Raw genomic sequence first — 22455 nt, forward strand, 5'->3', positions numbered from 1 at the left:
AGTTCTTTAACTATCTCCTGTTCTCTTTTAATTGAACTGAGTTGGTTTTGGTGGGTTGCAGCTGAAATCCCTTCCTGATGCAGTACCTGCTTCAAGTCACTCATCCTAAACCATCAGTAACGTGAGCAAAGGGGAAGATCCAAACAGAGAGAGCAGCTGATGCACGGAAAGCCACCTTGGCTGGGAAGTTTAGCTGCTTGCCCCTCTGTAAGAGTCCGACTCCCTTTTGCTAGGCAGAACCTTTGCTTTTCCATTTTCTCTATTTCTTTAACAGAAACAGTGTTTCATCAGATTATAGATATCAGAATATTGGTAGAGGCACAATTGCCAAAAAAAAAAAAAAAATGCGTTCTTTTTGAGTGATCCCTATTTTCTTACCAATACAACTCCAGGCCTCCGCAATCATTCCCAGCTCCGGGACAGGAAGCTACTGAGATACGGAATCACCAAGTGACCTCCAGTTAGAGCCCACATCCCATGCAGAGCAGCCGTACCTTCCAGATGTTGGGTCCTGCCCAGAGTCACCCTGGAGCAGCCCCACCCTACATCCTTCCTACCCACAGGGCTCCCCAGTGGCTGCTTTCTTTGGCTCCACAGAGGAAAGTGGACCCAACTTTGGACTGTGACTGCAGGTGTAATTTTGGTTGTCTCTAGTTGGTGAACATCAATGCAAAAGCACAACAAGGCATAAAATCTGAACCTAAAATAACATGAAAATATAAAAAAGCTCTACTTGCATTTATGTAATAAGTAAAACAGAATTTTAAATCTGATGCCTTGCAGCTTGCATTTTCACTAATAAGGATGATAAATACAATGAGGCCAATTTCACTTTTCTTAAAACCTCTCCAAATGGAATTGGGAACAGTGAGAACACATGGATACAGGGAGGGGAACATCCCACACCAGGGCCTGTCAGGGGGTGGGGGGAAGGGGAGGGAGAGCATTAGGACAAATACCTAATACATGCAGGGCTTAAAACCTAGATGACAGGTTGATAGGTGCAGCAAACCACCATGGCATATGTATACCTATGTAACAAACCTGCACGTTCAGCACGTGTATCCAAGAACTTAAAGTAAAATTTAAAAAAAATGGAGATCTGACTTTTTTGGTATGCATTGCACGCTAGCTTTTATATCAAGTAGACATTTGGCAAGATTTGTTTTCATTCAAATTGTTTAATTTTGAATTCATCTTATATTTCAAACAGTGCCCAGCCCAGGTACGTCCTGAGTAGATGTGAATTTGGGTTAGTGTCATCACTGCCCCAGAATCACTTTTGTCTGAATTCTACAGACCTCAGTTACAGTATCTGTGCAGTGCATTGGTGTTCGTTTATGGTAAAGAGCTGCGATACCTACTGTTTGGAGAGAACAATCACAGGCTAACCTTTCTCTGAATGCCTGTCGGAAATGCTGGCTCTGGACTGTCAATTTCATCACTGTTTAGAAACACTTTTGCCCCAAGTGCATCTCCTGGTCCTGATTCTTAATTGTTGTTATTTTGCAGAGTAAAATATTGATGAGATTGGTCAAAAAGATTGACAGCTGCATGAATTGTTATTAACCAGACCGTTGGTTGCAGCTCACATTTCAATACACAGTAAGATGAAGCACGGCCCTCGGGGACTCTCTCTCTCCTTCTCTTTTCCAATAGGCAGATATTAACCCTTTCATAGTGCTCTGTGTAACTTTTTTCTTACTTTCCTTTTTCCTTGAGCAATGAAAATGCCACTTATTGATTTCAACCATGAAACTTGAAAAGACCAATCATTTATCAAGTTACAAATTAGTAATTATCCAGGAAGCTCAAAGTAGCAAAGGATTCAATATTGCTCGCTTAGGGAGCTAAGGGTGGGAACACAGTGCTGCCTAGCGAGGGCACACCTCCTTGGACTTAAAGTCAACCTTGGAAAGACAAAAGACAGAGAGCAGCAGAGAGGAGGGTTAAATCCAAGCAGGGAGAAGAGACACGGCTTCTTCACACGCCCAGTGAGCGCAGAGGGACACACAGACACACACTTACAGGAAGGGAATGGCTGATACCATTGGATCGTTGGGACACATTTGTCTATTCCTTCCTTTGTGCAGCAGACGGAATTGGATGCTAAGGCGTCCTGTGAATGGTCTTGTCATCTACAGATCACACAAAACTTCTATCCATCTGACATACATCAGGATGGGTTAGCTTGCATCTGTGTGATGATTATTGCCAATGTCATTTGTAATCAATAACAGGAACTGAAGAACAACACTAGAGTACAAGACAGAAGCCACACTTCCCAGAGGTGAGAAGTAAGCAATTCCAGTGCCACGCATTGCAATGCAGTTTTCTCCTGAGAGCCAATCTGGGTCTCAGGAAATGGAAGAGACTGAATTAAAGGTAAGTATTTTCAAGCGCATTAGTCAAAACAATTACTACAGTCAATATTAAGTTATGTGGCAATTTTTAAAGCAGTGTAAGCTGCCCAGTTTTTAGGGATGATTACATTAGGGAGTTTCAGCCCAATGGGAATTGTGGTGGAGAATACTTGATGTGCCTACCGGAATGAGTTGCGCAGCAGGGTAACCAGGAAAGTCTGTTAAAAATGAAGATTCCTGCACAAAATTCCAGACCGACTGAAGATGAATTCAGGTGGTGCTAGAGGATCTATCTGTTTAACAAGATTCACGAATGATTATGATGGAAGAAGCCTGTCTTCAGTTTGAGACCCTTGAACATTTCTAGTCCTTTTCTCATCGCTTAAATAATTAGCTATGTAATACAGTCATGTGTCCCATAAACAGGTTTTGGTTGTGGTCCTATGAGATTATAATACCATATTTCACTGCACCTTTTCTATGCGTTGATATGTTTGGAAACACAAATGCTTACTTACCATTGTGTTGCAAATTGCCTGCAGTATTCAGTACAGCCCCAGGCTGCCTGGGTTTGTAGCCAGGAGCAACAGGGTACACCAGAGCCCAGGTGTGCTGGAGCCTCTGCCATCTGGGTTTACGTAGGTTCACTCTATGATGCTCCTACAAAAGGCAAAATTACCTAAAAATGCATTTCTCAGAACATAGCCCCAGCATTAAGCTATGCATGACGTATCCAGAAATATCTTGTCTTCTAGATTAGCTCTTAACAAAAATAAAATTCAGAAAAGCAAATAACACAGGGCCGTGTACTAAAATCCATGCTTTCCTCCCCATCCTCCTCTCCAGCCTACCCATCTGCTGGAGACACCCACATTTAGTGACTTCACTTAGAATTTCATGTGAGGGTTACCAGGGTTGCCATGTGACACGTGTAATTATTTTTTAATTCATCAGCTTTATCTAGGGACTTGTTTCTCTGAGGAGTAAAAGTAGAATTTGTCTACACTCTTCCCTGCCATTCCCTTTTCCATTGCTTACAGTATAATTATATAGTTACTTTAATTCTACATATTTAATTTGTTCATAATTTATAATATTTTCTTAAACTCTATGTCCTATTTCACTAACTTTACAGAATATTCCCTAGATTCCTAACTTGGTTAATAACCTTCTCCCACCTTCTGGCTTATTATTATTATTTTTTTGAGATGGAGTCTCACTCTGTCGCCCAGGCTGGAGTGCAGTGGCACAATCTCCACTCACTGCAAGCTCCGCCTCCCGGGTTCTGGCCATTCTCCTGCCTCAGACTCCCAAGTAGCTGGGACTACAGGCACCCGTCACCAAGCCCGGCTCATTTTTTTTTTTGTATTTTTAGTAGAGACGGGGTTTCACCGTGTTAGCCTGGATGGTCTGGATCTCCTGACCTCGTGATCCGCCCTCCTCAGCCTCGGAAAGTGCTGGGATTACAGGCGTGAGCCACTGCACCCGGCCTATGGCTTTTAAATATCTTTCAAGTTTTTCTTTATTTATTTTTTTTTTACTTTCACAGGATTAATTAGATTTATATTATTTTTGTAACCCAAAATAAGATTGTGTGTTTTGTTTACAGATTAATTTCAAAAGAAAAAACAACCAGCAGCCTTCATTATTAGCATCGTTAATAATTTCAGAGATTCTGAGGCACAATCTGACCACTTCCCCAAGGAATTGTTTCAAAACCCTTCTCCTTTCTTGAGCAAACCCAGTTGCTCAAACGAACGCCACCTTTTAGACTGTTATCCATTTGGTTCATAACTCTTTGAAAACTAATTATTTTCATGAAGTTTCTGATTACCTCCATTTTCTTACTGTGTGAATACTCGTATGCCACATTCCCTCTTCACTTAAACCTAAAATGCCTTTACTCAATTAGTAAAAAGTCAAATGAAAAAATGCCACCTTATTCATTTTATCCTCATGACAATTTTTGATTTTGTGTGGAAACCCATTGGCTTCATCTTCTACAGCGGACTGGATATATCATATTTGGTTGGCATGTGATCTTTAATAAGACACTTTTTTAACTTTTGGGTTGAATTTTACAAGTTGCAGTGTGTGCATTGCTGTATCTGGGAATGTTTGCTTTCTGGCATTCACTCTGCTACACTTCTATCAAGGCCTCTGATTGACTTTAGACTTTCTTGTCACCTCCTTCTGCCTCAGAATTCAGTCTGGAATGGTTGTTCTTTAAGTTTGTGAGTAGCTGTCATCCTAGGATTTTTCTTTCTTGAATTTTTGGGTCACAATAATTGTTTTGTGGATCTATTTTTTGGTGTTTCTTGGTTTCCAGCTCACTTTGTTGAAATACATTTTAAAAAATTAATTCTCAGCTGGGCATTGTGGCTCAGGCCCATAATCCCAGAACTTTGGGAGGCTGAGGTGAGTGAATCACTTGAGCCCAGGAATTGGAGACCAGCCTGGGCAACATGGTGAGACCCTGTGTCTACACAAAGTACAAAAATTAGCTGGGAGTAGTGGTGTGTGCCTGTAGTCCCAGCTACTCAGGAAGCTGAGGTGGGAGGATCACCTGAGCCTGGGAAGTCCAGGCTGCAGTGAGCCGTGATCGTGCCACTGCACTCCAGCCTGAGTAAGAAAGAACACCCAATCTCAAAAAAAAAAAAAATTACTTTTCTAGGAATGCATGCCCATGAAACATTTTCTAAGTCATCACATGGGTGCAAATGCACCCCTCTTGGTTCACTGTGGCCTTGATCCACGTGGGTATTGAATATCCTTCCCTTCACTGCCTGAAATGCATCCGCCCTCCATGTCAAGCAAGCATTTGATCCTCCTTGTTGGGAGACAACAGCCCACAGCATTTCCACACATTCTGTGACAGCTTTTGTCCTACAACACTTTCTAACGGATATTCTTACAGCCAACAGCCTGGGAGGCCAGAGACAGTGTCTCTCTCCAGGGCAGAGGGCAGATTTGTTCCTTGACCAGGACAGTAAAGATAACATCTTCCTGTAGGGCAAAGCTTGGGCAGCTTTGCTCAAGTTTCCTTTTGAGACTGAGGATCATCCATTTGGGTCCCTCACTCAGTCAAAAACCTACTCCACCTGCACCATTCATCTGGTCACCCCTTAGTGTTCACGTCAGACTTGGTGAGCAAGCAAGCAAAAAGGGCCTCTCTGAACAGATTCTCACGCTGCCTGCTGTGTCAGGAGTAAGCACCTTCTTTGTCTCTGACTCAGGAGTCTCAGGTAATCCTACCATCATTTATGAAGTTGTGATTGCTGAACATGTTAGATTGCAAACGAGTAAATATGTCAGACCCTTTACTGTTACCAAGTTGATACCACTTAATTGCATTCTGAATTCCTTGTTCTGCAACACTTCAAATGACAGAGGTCTCAGCCTCCAGCTAGATATGGACTCTTAAAAAATGTCCTAATCAGAATTCTGTAGACTCTTCTACACAGAATTCTGGGTACAAACATCCTCTGTACTCAGAACTTTGAATGTACGTGTATATTGTCTCCTGGTACTGGTGCTGAGGATGAGGATTCCAGACGCTTACTATTCTTTTCCTGATGTCCTTTAGGTCTGTTTGTTAAAGCTTTTATTGTTTTCCTCCTGGATGCTTTCTGGTCTCCTGTTTTGTACGTGGTCTTATGCAATTTTAAATTGATATGCCTCTGTGTGTTAGGACAAGATGTGGTCTTCTTCTTGGAATGGCTCTAGTTAAAAATCTCCTCTTTCATATCAAACACCCCTATAGGAAGAAATACTAGGTCACTAGACCTATCTTACCTATGAGAAACTAAAGTTAGCTCTGCATGGGGTGACAGTCATGGGATGCATTGCTGGGCAAGGCATGAACTGGTGCCAGGAAATAAATGATGTGGCTTCCTGTGTTGTTTGGGATAAACATGTGAAAAGGAAGCCTGGAGCTCTTCTGACCTGGCAGAAGCTGACCCCAAACTGCCCACCTGAGAGTCATTCTAAGGAACTCCAGAGAGAGGGCTAGGGTGGCAGACAGACACTGGGACCTGCGTGAACTTTAACAAACTGCCGAACTAAGAGAACCGTTCTAAGGAACTGCAAAGAGAGGGCTAAGGGTGCTGGACACTGGTACCTGAGTGAACTTTAACATAAGCTACTATTCGCCTTGTGTAAATATATTCTCTGTCTAGGGCCCTCTTAGCCTAGTGGGGGGCTTTATTTTTCATTCATCCCTCTCCATGTTCAGTCAACATTGTTGAGGTGGTCTACAACAAAGTCTTCTAATTGCAGTTCAGTTTTGTTTGTACACTTCCTGCCAGTCTCTATTTTGAAATGTCTGCTTCTTATTAAATGTTCTTTAATCTTAGAACCAAGGGTCATTTGTTTTATAGTTCTGGGAAAATAATGAGGAATTTTCTAGAGCCCAAGTCCCCCAAAGTGATAGAGCCCCTCCTCAGCTGTCTTTCTCTCTTGCGGTTACACAACACACTCTCACTACCTACGCAGCTGTTGGGGTAAATGTAAAGAATATAATCATATGTCAAGAAGAATTGCCAAGTAATTTATTTGAACAATGCTTACAATTGTGCTTTCTGCACTTCCTGTGTCTCTAGTAATTTAACCTCCAGCATTTTACTCATGACATTTAATCAATACATGCAAATCACTTCAGGGATCTATTATATCCTGAATGCATTAATCTACTTGGGCAACAGACAAGCATGTAAGAAGGTTTTCTTGGCTAAGGTCAAAAAGGAGGATGAATAGTATCAAGTTCCACAGTCTCAAGCTTTTTAAAGACTGCAATACCCCAGAGAGGAAGAGGCCCTCTTGGCTTGCTTTTCTAATTCAAGCAATTTTCAGTAAGATACATTTTGCACTAACTTGAGAATATACACATATTGGCACTTTATTATTATTATTAATTATTACTGTTTCTATTCAATGTGATAAATGTTGATAAGAATCGCAAAATAAGCATATTTATCTTTCATAGATCAGGATGTTTTCTTCATCACAGAATATAAAGATGAACATAGTGCAGTAAAATTTCACTTGTATCAGTCATCAATAGGAATTTGGTTTATGGCTGCACAAGAAAAAACCAGTCGGATCAGGTGTTCTGTGATGGTGTATCATAAAGTATCCCTTATCCTTAGGCTTTTGCCAAGAGCTGATTTATCAAAGGTCGGAGATAGATACAAATGAAGTTTAATATAATGGGATGTAAGCCAATCAGAAGACTATTACATTCAATTGACATAAATTGAATTATGTTTTATGACATGAGCATGCTGTAGTGTTTCAAAATTCTTGTTTTTATTCATAGCAGGGAAGAACAATGAGACATTTCATGATTTTTATTTATTTCTATTCCTTCGTTGTACAGTCCATCTGTTGGACTATTTTTGAGTTGCATTAAAAATTTTAACATTATTTGTAGTTTCATTAACAAATACATCTAAAATGCAATTTTTCACAGGTATGTCTACGTCACATGCACCTGATTTCACAACACACATCCAGGATGGCCAATATGTTGGTGCTTCACGTAGGTTGAGTTTTTTTTTTTGCACTGGCTGCTTGCTAACACGATATCTGATGAAGCAGCACTAACACACGGTGTGCGTCCATGTGAATGGAGTTTTACGAACATGGATGAGCTAATGTCTCCACAGTGACAGTCCAGTGAGAAATGGCTATCTCGGTCAATGATGTTTCCTTGGCACAGCTGAAATAATGGGGATAGTCTCTGTGTACTGACATGGAAAGACTTCTAGAATATAGTCGCACGTGAGAAAAGCAAAGCATATGACATTGTTTGGGTATCTGTCCCCTCCAAGTCTCATGTTGAAATGTGATCTCCAGTGTTGGAGGTGGGGCCTGACGGGAGGCATTTGGTCATGTGGGTGGATCCCCACGAATGGCTTGGCACTCACTCCATGGAAGCCAGTGAGTTCTCACTCTGTAAGTCTATGCAAGTCCTGGTTGTTTAAAGGACGCTGGCTCTCCCTCACTCTCTATCTTGCTCTCTCTCTCACCGTGGGACATGCTGGCTCTCCCTTTGCCTTCTGCCATGACTGGAATCCTCCTGAGGCTTCACCAGTAGTAGATACCAGCACTGTGCTTCCTATATGGCCTGCAGAACCATGAGCCAAAACAAACCTGTGTTCTTCATCAATCACTCAGTCTTAGAGATTACTTTATGGCAATGCAGATGGGCTGACATCACAGTGAACAGTGAGCAGTGAACTCCAATATGCTGTGCTGTCCTGGATCCTGCACAGAAGGAAAGCGAAGGGTGCATGCGGCTGTGTATTTGCATTTCCTTATGCTTACATAAAGACATCAGAGGAGAAAAACTAAGTAAAGTGGAGGCATCAAATACTCAGTAATAAATAGGATGATGGAGAAAGAAGAATCACGAACACCTATGAGCTCATCTTTCATGTCCTTTTGATGCCTAGGCTGTAGAAACACATGCAATTTCTTCAAAAACAGCAATGACTCTGATAGTGGATTCATGTTATAGTGACTTGCCTTGATTCCCTTCAAGGGACCCTAACTCCAGGCCTCAGCTGTTGTGAGTTTTAAGTACTAACCACTCATAGCTGCTTTAAAAAATTTTTCCCAGACAGTTGCCCTCACTCTGGCATGGGCTGACTCCTGAGAAATGCTTGGGAGATTGTGTCCATTTCCAATTAGGGGCACCCTACAGCCTACAGCAAACTGACAAGAAGGTCTGGAAGTCCCTTGGTCTCAAGGTGGAAAGGCTGTGGGATGCTGTGCACAGCCCGGGGCTTCGCATGGGAGCCAGCTAAGCCAGGCTGCAGTCTACACCCCACTGTGGGTATTTTAGTCCCCTGCTTTGTCCTGCTTTTTTGCTTTCTCACTGGTCTCTGCTGACCGCACTCCTCAATATACCCTTTACACAAGCACCTCTATTTCAAACTCTGCTTCTCAGGAACCTGTCCTAAGCCAGATTTTTTTGGAGCAAAATAAGGAAGTAGAGTGAAGAGAAATAGTCTTCAAGGACATCCACTGGAGTTATTAAATGAGCCATTTAGATGGATAATTCTATCCTTGTCAGATCTTCTAATTTCTAAAATAGCACATTTTATCCACGATCTCCTCCCCAAAAAGCTAAGTAAGGCACATATGGGTAGAATGATATCACAAGCACCTCTTTATTGACAGTTGGTTAAATGATGGCTAGTATTGGATCCATTGAAGGTCCATGCATTTATTTTCTGTTAATATGATACTAAAGTATACTGAAATTATTTTCCTCTATTGCTTACACGGTGGATTTAATTACCATTATTTAACAATGAGAAATTTACTATAAAATAACGATGCAGTAGACTTCAGTCAAAAGTAAGGAATTTCAGTGAGTAAATGAAATCCTCAACACTTGGTCATTTTGGGGGTATTCAAGGCAGTTCAAGGTCTGTGGTTCCATATCTTAGGGTGGTGTCACTTTTGGTATCTTGAGCAGGAGGGACTCTAACACAGGAAATGTGGTGCCCACAAAAGCAATAAAAGAGTTGAGGAATTCCAAGGCATCACCTTACGTTGGCTGATCACTTGCAGAGCACCAGGAAATTACAGAAGCCACAGGAGAGCAGCAGAGATCATCCAAGCCCTGCAGGGAAGCCCCAGCTTGCTCCACATTCTCTTGTCTGTTGAGTCTTGACCATTCCTCCTGTGCCTTTGGGGGAGTCACAATGTGGCTTCTGCTTCTCTTTCATCTTTGAAATATCTTCAAAGCTTCTCATTGGTGGGTTATAAACAAACCCAACTGGCAAGGGATCTCCAGAAAGAAGTTCCCATTGGTTCAACCCTTGGGGCAGAGGAGACACCCTAAAAAAGGCAGCATCAGGGGTCAGAGTTGGACCCACAGCGCACCTGCAGGCAGACGGCATCCTTTGGCAAACTGAGAAAACACACTGTAGTCCTAAGAAAGAGAGTTCCCGAAGATATGAACCAGGCACCACCACACCCACTTGGTGTGTGAGTAGAGGCAATGCTCAAAGCATCTAAGGACTTGTCTTCAGGTTTAAGATCTTGCTATGTGTTCTCGGGTTTTGATCTGATTGTATTTAGTAGCATGGAATTGCCGTTTCTCCTGATGACACTGTACCTGGTTTTTAAAAGTGTACTTAACATTTTCTCTCTGCTGTAGAGTGCTTCACACATTCAAATTCAGCACCCAACTGCATGCTTCTCATGCAAAATGCTTATTGATTTAATTTTCTTTTAGTTAAGATGGTTACGTTATTTGCTTTCCGAAGATAGGGTGATACACACCAAAATCTTTGAAACTACTGGCTAAGTACTCATTACAGCCAGCAGTTTCAAATTTTCCTCAAAAAGTTTATTCTCCAAAACTGAGTGATCTGATTGGTTGGGTCATAGTGAATCCAGGTTTTATTGTGATTCTATGTATCAATCCGTGTATTCATAGAAGGGATGGTAAATATTAACACTGATACAACATCTTCTAGCTTTTGTCAAAAAGACCTTCATTACTGACTCTTGATACCTTGTTTTCAATGGGCTATTAGTTTGATGTTGGGCCAAAATCAATCACTGGTATGTTTTGTCAATATACTTCTTCATATTTCACACATATTATCAGCTGATTGGTGGGTCCCCAAGACAGTAACTAGGCTACTAGTAAAACTAGAAGTTGCTAAATGCATCTCCAAATATTTTATTAACTGGAGTATTACATGTCTTTTTTCTTAGTCTATGGCAATATCTATTATCAACTTGTTTTGGTCAAAAACTGTTTTTGGCTGTAAAAAGCAAACAGTAAATTAAGCAAATCTGATGACTTTTTTTTTTTTTAGTAACAAGAACTATGCATACAGTTTATTGCTGATATCATTTTATCATCTCATACTGCAGCCTCTTTTATCCACTGTATCATCCACCATGCTTTGACAACTTGCCAAAGAAGGGAAGGAGATACAGTAAAAGAGAAGGCAACATCCAGTACAGAAAGCAACGTTTTCTCAGAAATCTCAGGATGCCTTCTTCCAGAGATGTGTTAAGTAGGCAGGCATAACTTCAAAAGAATTTAAGAAATACAATTACCTACCTGGCCAGTTGGCTGGCTTGGATAAACCTAGGCTTGAGTAAGTGAGGGAGAATAGAGGTGGGGTGTGCAGAAGATAAGCAACAGAATTCTTACCTATGTGGGCCAGGGAGACTTTCCAATCCCATCCAGACACAATGAGGGAGAAAATATGACATTATCCTCTTCTCCTTGGCAAATCCTTGTTTATCCATCTTCTCGTCTTTGCCCGTGAGAATCTACTCATTTTTGAAGACAAGGTTAATATATATAATTCCTTCAATATACTCTTATTTAACTCCATTTGGAAAAATAATTTCATTTTATGCACTTCTGTAACAATTTATATTTCGATTAGGACAATTATTTACTTAATAAACCATGGAAAACGTTGTTATTGTCTAGCAAATATTCTGGACATTAGAACATTTACAAAGCTATTTAAACAAATAATTAAATGACTCAATCTCCAAAAAGTCAGGGATGCCACAGAAAGAGGGATGCACGCATGCATATATGTGTGTGTGTGTGTGTATGTGTAGTGTGTGTGTATGTGTGTATATGTGTGTATCTGTATATGTGTGTATGTATGTGTATGTGTAGCGTGCATGTGTGTGTTGTGTATGTGCATGCGTATGTGTCTGAATGTGTTTGTATATATGTGTGTACACGCGCATCTGTGTGTGTGTGTGTGTGTGAAGTACTATTCCTTCTGGGAAAGGTGAGAAGCCTGACATGACTGGGTAATTTTACTCAAAGAGGTGGCGGGGTCTAGGGTGCTTTGGTTGCTTACCTATGGCTGTGACCTGCTGAGCCCTGTGTGTCCTGCTGAGCCATGCATCCTCCTGAAGCAGTGAAGCACCACTGGAGGCTTAGCACTGGGATAAAAACAGGAGATCATTCTTAGAGATAATTTGAAGGGGGCAAAATCTTCAGAAAAAAGGATCCACTTGGAAATTATTGCAATATCTATGTGAGGATTGATGAAAGAATTAACTAAAATGTGACAGAAAGAATGAAGAAGATCTAGTCAAGAATTACAAGTCATCATATTTTGAGGACGTTATTGTTGATTATATTCATGTCTGTTTTCTTCACGACATTATAAGGGGCCAATGGCAGAACATAATGTATGCTTTTTATTAACTCTATAACATTATGCATATATAGAATATGCTTGCCATTTGACTAAATTTATTCTAATTCAATTTATTTTTTCTATTGAATGATATGGGCAATTTAAGTCATAAACACAAATAAACGTATATCTTTCATCAGTATTTAAACTATAATACACTGCAGTACAGAACTCAAATCAGTGACTTATGAGTGATCAGGGATTCAAATGCAATTCACATCATATAAAAACTGGCTAAATTAAATGTAACAGCAGACCTGATGGGCTCCATTCCAGCTCTTTCTCCAGATGGTTTGTTCCTGTATATGTAGAGAGATGAAAATGAGAAGTGATTATCTTACTAGACTGGTGTCTCTATGCCAAACAGAATTATTTACAAGTTTTTGAGATCAATAAAGAACATTATCACTCAAAGAAGAAAAGCCTTCTTTTTTATCGTTTATTTTTTGGGGGCATACAGAGTCTCTCTTTGTCATCCAGGCTGAAGTGCAGTGGTGTGATCTCAGCTCACTGCAACCTCAGCTTCCCGGGTTCAAGTGACTTTCCTGCCTCAGCCTCCCGAGTAGCTGGGATTACAGGTGCCCCCACCATGCTCAGCTAATTTTTGTATTTTTACTAGACACAGGGTTTTGACATGTCAGCCAGGCTGTCTTGAATTTGTGAATGAGACTTGTCTGAAGACAATTCTAGACGAAGTTTTGAAGGAGCAGTGGTGACTTCCACCTGTCTATCTTCCTCCTAAACAGCCCTTGCATGTTTGCAGTCAAAGCAACCCTCTACAATGAGGTTGCCTACCATGACCTGTTATCTATTTCCTCTCAGAATAAAATTACTATTCAACTAAAATTTTTGCACCTGCATTGATAACCAATGTTGAAAGAAATAGAACCGCAAGAAGGAAAGCCTTTTGTCTTAGTCCAGGCGTGAAATCCCATTAATATTGCATGTGCCATGGGGAAATGTCTGGTTCTATAGAATGATAACTCTAACTCAGGCTACAAGGTTAATGTGTTTATTTAACTTAGTGTTTTCAGGCTCATTAGACAGTGTTTAGGCATTATGTATTATAATTATTAATCATATCTCTATGGAGGAAAGAGCTGTTTTCCACCAAATGTATCTAAATTAGCATTCATCTTAGTCTCTATTAATGTTACCAGTGGAGAAGCTAGTGATGTACTAAAAAAGATTATGTGTATGGTTACTATGTGTCTCAATCGATACCTGCATAAGGTTTTTATAATAATTTTTCCAAATGGTTTAGAAAAGAAAAGCACTTACATTTATTTAATTATCAAGTTCTAACTCGAAATTACAATAGTAACTGAATACTGTGCAAAAATATTGATTTTGTGCTTTATCGGATCCAGTAAGCAGAGAATATCATAAAAATTCAATGCAGACTTATTTTTCCAGCTTGCATTTAAAGATTCACGAACTTTAAAGGATATTCATCATCTGTCTTCTTGGGCATTTATGTTCCAATCTATAGCAGTATAATCTCCTTAGGAGTTTGGACTCATATTTTTCTCTTAGAACTTTTACTGAAACAGGACTGCTTTATCATTGAGCTTGAATCTTAATAGTTTCTCTTTCAAATACTAACCATGGGTTATTAACTTAAATGTTCCCTTTGTGGCTCTTTCAATGAGGCCTTATAGGTATGATTTGTAATTATATCATAGGTTGTTAAGGCTTTTATTTGAGAAATACCATAAAATAATTCAAGCTTCACATCTTAAGTTTAATGTAAAACATCAGAGGGAAAGGTAACAAATGTATTAATCAAACTTATTCTTTAAACAAATTTGTGAAAGAGAAAATGTGTTTAAAGCATAATGTTTTAGTGAAAGAGAAGTAAATTCAGGAATAAGTCTGATAGGTTTATATTCCAGATTATCTACTCACTATGTAATCACTTTAATTAAGCCACTTTTTATCCAAATTTGCTTTCCTTCTTTATTTTGCAATGATAACAAAATATGCATATCTTGTATGATGGTTAAACAAAACACATAAATAAGTCATATGTATTTTTATATAAATCTAGCATTGTATAAGATGTTTAGGGGTTATTTAATAAGAAGAGAAACAATACTTTTAATATAAATATAATTAGATGATATTTTTCTGTTCTTTATAGATAGAAATAAACTTTTTAAATCTTGGAGGCATAATAGAATCTAAAATTTTATCCTTGTTCTGAAGGAAACAGTACATCTCCTCCCAGGAATGTCTTCTGCATTTTATCATACACTATACAACCATCCAAAGTTAGAATTGTATTCAAATGTTTTACCCTCAAAAATGCACAAGCAAGAGTCTACTTCAGCTAAGATGAGGCAACAGGGATTGGATTTGCTTTTTTTTCTGAAATAACTAAAAAATACTGCATGAAGCAATAAAATTAGAGTTACTGGACATCAGGCAGTGAGGAGCAGTGGCTCCTGAGAGATGGGAAGCAGATGAGGTGAGCCCTATGGTTGCCCAAGCTTAATGCTCAGAGAGAGTTTACCCAGAAGGGCCCCAGAAGTGAAGAAATTAGCACTTGGCTAAATACTGTTCTAGTTCTATCTACCAAAGCTTAATGGCAAAACCTGGTAGAGGTTTACTACATCTAAGTCACTTAACTGCATCCCAGAAAAAAGGTCTAGCATATTTGGTAGAATACAGAAATATCCAACACCACCAAGGTCAAGTCCACAAGGTCTGACATACAAACATCTCAGAAGACATTTTTTTCTTTTCTTTCTTTCTTTCTTTTTTTTTTTTTTTGGAGACAGAGTCTCACTCTGTCACCCAGGCTGGAGTGTATTGCTGTGATCTTGGCTCACTGCAGCCTCCGCCTCCTGGGTTCAAGTGATTCTCCTGCCTCAGCCTCTCGAGTAGCTAGGTCTACAGGTGCGTGCCGCCACACCCAGGTAGTTTTTTGTATTTTAGTAGAGATGGGGTTTCACAGTGTTGCCCAGGCTGGTCTCGAACTCCTGAGCTTAGGCAATCTGCCCGCCTCGGCCTCCCGAAGTGCTGGGATTACAGGCGTGAACCACTGCACCCGGCTGAAGACATTTTTAAAAGGCAGGAAAATATGACCCATAATGAAAAGAATAACCAATCACTCAAAATCATCCCCAAAGTGACTTTGATTATAGAATAGTAGATAAGCTCATTAAGTTGAAGTCGTTTTGTAACTGCATTTTATAAGTTCAAAAGCCTAGAGAAAGCATTGAGCATATGGAAACCTGGAAGAGATAAAATCTTGCCAACCCTACCCTAATGGGTAAGGAAAACCACTCTCTATATCCCAGTTCTATCAATGGTGAAGAATTCTACTCTAGAAAGAAACTTGAGATAGTATTTTGTCATGTCCTTGGAGTCTCTATTTTTTCAAAACAAAAGCATATCTTTAAACAATATCTTTATGGAAATAGCTTTAGCTGATCGTCAGATCTTTTTACAAACTCATAAGCCTTCAATTCAAAATGTGTAATATATGCATAGTTGTATTAGAAAAAGAAGAAAGAGAGAAAAACACAGAGAAACTATCTGAAGTACTAATGGTTGAGTATTGTCAACAATTAATGACAGGAACTAAATCACAAATCCAGGACAGAGAACAACAAGTAGTGTAAGTCCTGAAATAAGGATACCTACTTCTCACATCCAAACTGCAGAAAGCAAGAGACAAAAGTGAAGTCTAGAAGGAAATTGCGGTGGAGATAGGGATAGGGAGATATCTTCACTAAAAATGAGCAAAGATAAGAAGTACAGCAAACTTTTCATTGGAAGACATGGAATCAAAAAGACAGTGCAGTGAAACATTTAAAGTGAACGAAAAATAACCCATCAGCCTTGAATTCTACCTTGAGCAACATCATCTTATGAAAGAGAAGAAAAATACACTTTTCAAGGCAAACAAAAATAAGAGAACTCAGTTTCACCATCAGACCTCTTTCACAAAAAATGTTAAAAGCAGTTTTCTAGGCAGAAAATAAATATAAAATAGGTCAGAAATTCCAATCTTTATAACAAAGAAAATACTTCAAAGAAAGAATAAGTAAAAATAAAATAAAATATTTATTTTTCCACTTATAATTGCCTAAAAGAAAATGGTATAAATATAAAAATAATGGTGTATTGTAACATAAATATGTGAAATGAGTGACAGCAATGTCATAAAAGGGAGGAGGGAGGACAGGAGAATGCTTACAAAGTCCCTGCACTACGCAGGAAGTGATATGACGCTACTTGAAACACGACTTACATTAATTAAAGAATCTATACTGGAAAATTTAGGGTAACTGGCAAAAATTAAAAAGAAATATAATTGATATGCTGAGAGGAGATAAAATGAAATCATATAAAATGCTCAATAATAACCACAAAAGACAGGAAAGGGGGGAGCACAGAACACAGGCAATGAATAGGAAAGAGTTACTAATATGGCTGATATCGACCTACCTACAGCAACTGTCACCTTCAGTGTGAATAGTTTAAATACAGCAATTAAAAGAATGATCAGAAGAAATAAAAAGACCAAAACCTAACTCTATGTTATCTAGAGGAAACCCATTGAAAATACACAGGCTCAGACAGGGTAAAGAAGAGGGAAAGAAGAAGATACAGCAGGCAAACACCAGTCAAAGAAAGGTGGCAAAGCTGCATTAATTTTAGAGGAAAAAAAAAACTTCAGAACAAGGAAGATTAAAAGAAATAAATGAGTACATAACAGAATGATAAGAAAGTCAATGCTTCAGGAAAGGCAGAGCTCACATCTTAAGGGTGAGGGATGGATGCTTCACCAACAGGACCAGGAACAAAGCTGTGATGTTTTCCTTCACCACTCACATCCAGCAGGTACCAGAAAAACCAGCCAATTAAGAGAAAAGAAAACGAGAAGACAAGAGAGGAGAAGGAAAATAAACAGATTCAAAAGGAAGAAATAAAACTGTCTTCATTGTAAATGACAAAATTGATTATGGAGAAAATCCCAAACACTGTCCCCAAAACTCTTGGGACTAGTAAGTGAGCAGTGAGGTCACGGGATAAAAAGTTCATATACAAAAGCCAAGTGCCTACCTGTATACCAGCAGTAAGTCATTAGAATTTAAAATGTAAAAACTTACGATAGCACCAAAAGATAAATATTTACATATGAATCTAATGACTATGCACAGATCTGTATGTGGAAAACCACAAAACTCTGATAAAAGATTGAAAAAGAATCCCTAAATAACTAGAGAGGTATTCCACGTTCATGGATTGTAAAGATTCTATACTATTATCAAATCTCCCCAATCTGATCTACAGAGTCAGCCCAATCTCAGCCTAAATCCCAGCATGGTATTTCATAGATATCAAGAAACTGATTCTAAAGTATATATGGAAGGCAAAAGACCTGGAGTAGCCACAAGATTCTGAAGCAGAACAAATTCCAGGACCATCACTACCACACTTCAACACTTTGTACGAAGCTACCATAATCAAATCAGCACCATATTGGACAGAGATCTATGGGACAGAACAGAGAACCCACAAGCAGAGCCACACAAAGGTAGTCTACTGATTATTCAAAAAAGGAGCCAAGCAATTTAGTTGAGAAAATGCAGTGTTTAAGCAAATGGTCCTGGAACATTCCGGCATCCCAAAGAGGAGAAATGACCTCAATTAAACACAGACCTTATGCTGTCCACAGAAATTAACTTAAAATGAAACCGAGGCCTAGCACAGTGGCTCACGCCTGTAATCCCAACACTTTGGGAGCCTGAGGTGGGTGGATAACTTAAAGTCAGGAGTCCGAGACCAGCCTGGCCAACATGGTGAAACCACTCTTTCTACTAAAAATACGAAAATTAGCCAGCCATGGTGGTGCATACTTGTAATCCCAGCTACTTGAGAGGCTGAGGTGGGAGGAATGCTTGAACCTGGGAGGCAGATGTTGCTGTGAGCCAAGATTGCCCCAGTGCACTCTAGCCAGGGTGACAGAGCAAGATTCCGTATCAAAAAATGAATAAATAAATAAATAAATAAATAAATAAATAAAGGAACTTAGATGGGAATGTGAAAGGAACAATTATAAAACTACTAGAAGAAAACATAGGAGAAAAATTAGGTGCTGTTGGATTTGGTGACGCATTTTTAGATACAACACCAAAAGCACAATTTATCAAAGTAAAAATTAAAAATTTTTGTTTTTTGAAAGATACTGTTAAGAGAACAAAAAGACAAATCAAAGACTGGGAAAATATTTGAAAACACATTTATATCTGCTAAAGTACTTATTTCTAAAATACACAAAAATTATTTAAAACAGTAAGAAAACAACTCAATGAAAAAATGGACAATAGTTCTAAACAAGCACCTCACTGAAGAAAATACACTAATGGCAAACAAATATATGAAAAGATGTTCAACATCATTTGTCATCTGGGAATTGCACATTAAAATAACAATGGAATACTACAGTGTACAGGATGACTAAAGTCCTCAAAGCTGGCAATAACTAAAGCTGGAAATCCTATGAAACAATAGGGATTCTCATTCACTGCAGCTGGGATTGGAAGTGTTACAGCTACTTCGGAAGACAGCTTCACAAATTTGTTACAAAGCTAAATATAGTCTTCTCTTAGAACCCAGCAACTGTGTCCCTAGGTATTTACCCAACTGATTTGAAAACTTCTGTTCGTGAAAAACATTATTTTTAGCAGCTTCATTCATTATCTCCACAAACTGGAAGCAATCAAGATGTTCTTAAATTAGTGAATAAATAAACACATTATAGTATATCAATGCAATGAATAGTATTCAATAATAAAAGTATTATTAGATATCTGGCCAAAAAAATATGAATGACTCTTTAGTGCATATTGCTAGATGAAAAGCAGCCTAATAAGGCCACATACTGTGTGACTCCAGTTAGATAACCTTTTGGCAGAACTATGAAGATGGAAAAGGAAGGCCTATGGAGTCAATAAATGTGGGCTGAGCATAATCCTTTCCTCCCAGAATACAGTAGAAAAGTTTAAAAAGAAAAAAAAAAGGGAATTTTACATAGGAGAAACCCAACAAGTACCATCTCAGCCAGGTGCTCACGTTTGACGTCAAAAATGGCAAAGTTGTGATGATGGCATGTATACGCAATGTGGTTTCATGAAAATGGCACTTTACTTCTGCAGTTTTGCTCCGAGGCATTCCTGACCCTGTCGAGTCATGAGGAAAAACCTCAGATAAATCCCAACTGAAGCATATTCCACAAAAGTCCTGACCAGTACTCCCTCCCCAAAACTGACAAGGTCATCAAAAATAAAGAGTCTGGAAAACTGTCATGGCCAAGAAGAGCCTAGGGAGACGTGAGGATTAAATGTAATGTGGATTAAATGGAATACATAGGATTAAATGGATCCTGCTTATGAGATTGTGGGAAAGGGATAGGACTTCCCATAAAAAATAGGTAAATCTGATTAAAGGGTAGGCTTTAGTTAATTAATAAAAATCAACCTTGGTCTATTCATCAGAACAAATGTACCACATGAAGTTAAGTTATTATTAATAGGGGAAGCTGAGTGTGTAATATAGGGGAAGTCTCTGTATTGTCTGTACTTTTTCTGCAAATTTAAAACTTTTATAATTTTAAAATCTTTATTTAAATTTTTTAATTAAAAAAACAACTACAGAGCAAAACAGATTCAGGATTATCTAATTTCCTTGGTAAAACCTGGAGTATCAAAACACACATTTTGATTCGGTTGTAAAATATTTCTTCTGTTTTATAAAATAACTTACACCATCTGCTAAGTTCCAAAGTGCTTAAGAATGCAAACTAAATCTTACCACATCTAAACACTGTAATTGCCCCAAAGTTTGGAAATATAACACCTCTGGGAATAACTTGCCTCTTAATTGGCTGATGAGCATTTATTTTGTCACCGAATGTTTATTTTTATATGTGACATATGATGACTTTATCCACACGTCAGTGAGTCCTGTATGCTGGCTGCCAGAATGCCACAATCAGGGGAGACTTAGAATTGGAAGTTGTGGACCAGGCTTGGTGGCTCACGCCTGTAATCCCAGCACTTTGGGAGGCCTAGGTTGGTGGATTACCTGAGGTCAGGAGTTTGAGACCAGCCTGACCAACATTGTAAAACCCCATCTCTACTAAAAGTACAAAAATTAGCCAGATTTGGTGTCAGGCACCTGTAATCCCAGCTACTCTGGAGGCTGAGAAAGGAGAATGGCTTGAACCCGGGAGGCGGAGACTGCGGTGAGCCAAGATTGTGCCACTGCACTCCAGCCTGGGTGACAAGAGCAAGATTCTGTCTCAAAAAAAAAAAAAAAAAAAAGAATTGGGAGTTCTGGGTCTGCCACTTACAATTATGTTATTCTTGAATGAATGTCTTAAAATATTTATATTTTAGTTTCTTCTTCTGTAAATTTTAAATAGTGATATTTGCACAGATCGATTGGACATTTATTTGAGGTAGTGCATAATAATTGAAAATTTGAATTTTAAATATTACGATTAATATTAAACATTCAATTTAATCTGGGGAAAAATCTGATCCTCTTCTCTCTTTGTGTACTCTCCCCTTGAGCTTCTGTGATATTGGTCGGGATCACAGATAAGTGAAGAACTGATGTCAGAATGGTAGGTCAGTTATATTTCAAAGAAGACACTGCTAGCTGGAGAAAAGCGTAGTTCCAGAAAGTAGGAAGTGGGTGCAGCATCCAAGGGCATGGAGGGGGAACTCAGGGGATAGAGAGAAGAGGGGGCAAAGAGGAGAAATCTGCGGCTCATTGGGAAGCACCCCTCATTCATCAGAGAGAACGATGAATCACTGAGCAAAGACTTTTCTCTAGGAAGCACAGTTCTACCTTCTGGAAGTAGCCATGGTTTTGTTTGTTTCCTGTGTTGTGGCTCAGGGAATCAGAGATTCTTACTTAATAATAATAATTTTAAAAAGCTTTCAGGATTTGGCACAATTTCTGGTTAAATTAGCTAGCAAAAGTAAATACCCAAGAACAGGAGCCTGCTCATGCCCGGCATGCTGTGCGTCTCCTCTGGAAGGACTGGACCTGCCCTGCTTGCTGTGCGCGCCCTCCGGAGGGACTGGGCGTGTCCGGCGTGCTGTGCGCCCCCCTCCGGCGGGACTGGGCATGCGCGGCGTGCTGTGCGCCCCTTCCGGCGGGACTGGGCGTGCCCGGCGTGCTGTGCGTCCCCTCCGGCGGGACTGGGCGTGCCCGGAGTGCTGTGCGCCCCCTCCGGAGGGAGTGGGCGTGCCCGGCGTGCTGTGCGCCCCCTCCGGAGGGACTGGGCGTGTCCGGCGTGCTGTGCGCCCCCCTCCGGCGGGACTGGGCATGCGCAGCGTGCTGTGCGCCCCCTCCGGCGGGACTGGGCGTGCCCGGCGTGCTGTGCGTCCCCTCCGGAAGGACTGGGTGTGCACAGTCTGTAGAGTCCGTCCACACGAGGAAGACTCCCATCCACACCTTCCAGGTGGACCACCTGCTACATGGAGTTAGAAGCCACGAATCACGTGACTGCCCGCCCAATCGTGACCCATCACAGGCTCAGTGCACAAGGCGAGTGGTATTGAATGAAGCTCACCTCCTTTCATTCTTGTGCATACATATAAGGCAGGAGCGAGTTGACTAGACAGGTGTGTTGATTGTAAGCCATCCACAATTCCTAGGAAGAGATATTTTGCATGCATACATATGCTTATTACTTATTGACAGTGGGACCGTGGTCCCCACAGAGACTCCTTGGTGGTGAGTGGTCTGCTGCTCACTCAGCAGACACCAATGCCACGTGCAAAACAGCCTCTGATCAATTCACTGGCTTTATTTAACATGCATCAGAAAGCCTGAGGCCTAATTGTGCTGCTCCC

General features: G+C 39.9%; 1 long non-coding RNA gene across 1 annotated transcript; it reads right to left on the reverse strand.

Moving 5' to 3' along the window:
• Nucleotides 1-2881: 2881 nt before the first annotated feature.
• LOC109028525 (uncharacterized) lies at nt 2882-21699 on the reverse strand. Its single transcript, XR_008668809.1, has 5 exons — nt 21584-21699; nt 12829-12870; nt 12227-12311; nt 11551-11672; nt 2882-3023 (listed from the first exon to the last, which is right to left on the reverse strand). It is a non-coding gene; the product is annotated as an uncharacterized lncRNA (long non-coding RNA).
• Nucleotides 21700-22455: the final 756 nt, after the last annotated feature.

Source organism: Gorilla gorilla, chromosome 8, assembly GCF_029281585.2.
Source record: "Gorilla gorilla gorilla isolate KB3781 chromosome 8, NHGRI_mGorGor1-v2.1_pri, whole genome shotgun sequence".
Lineage (NCBI taxonomy): Eukaryota > Metazoa > Chordata > Mammalia > Primates > Hominidae > Gorilla > Gorilla gorilla.